Source organism: Diachasma alloeum, unplaced genomic scaffold, assembly GCF_001412515.2.
Source record: "Diachasma alloeum isolate Michigan unplaced genomic scaffold, Dall2.0 Dall_scaffold_00321, whole genome shotgun sequence".
Taxonomy (NCBI): Eukaryota; Metazoa; Arthropoda; class Insecta; order Hymenoptera; family Braconidae; genus Diachasma; species Diachasma alloeum.
The window spans coordinates 6,271-6,508 of NW_021680460.1; positions in this window are offsets into that span (position 1 = coordinate 6,271).

The following is a 238-nucleotide window of genomic DNA, read 5'->3' on the forward strand; positions in this document are numbered from 1 at the left end:
TTGTGACCCTTGGACCGACTTTCCCCCCGGAAAAATCCAAGATCCGACACTTTGGCCTCCGGTGAAAAATTTTTTTTTTCATTTTTCACTTTTTCCTCATAATTTTAATAGTTCTGAATAGCCCGTCGCTTAAATAGTTGGAATCAATGTTCACCTGGCTACAAAGTTCAATTTTGGCGAAAATCCACTTACCCCGGAAAACCCAAAAATCTAACCCTTTGGCTGGGGCAAAAAAAAA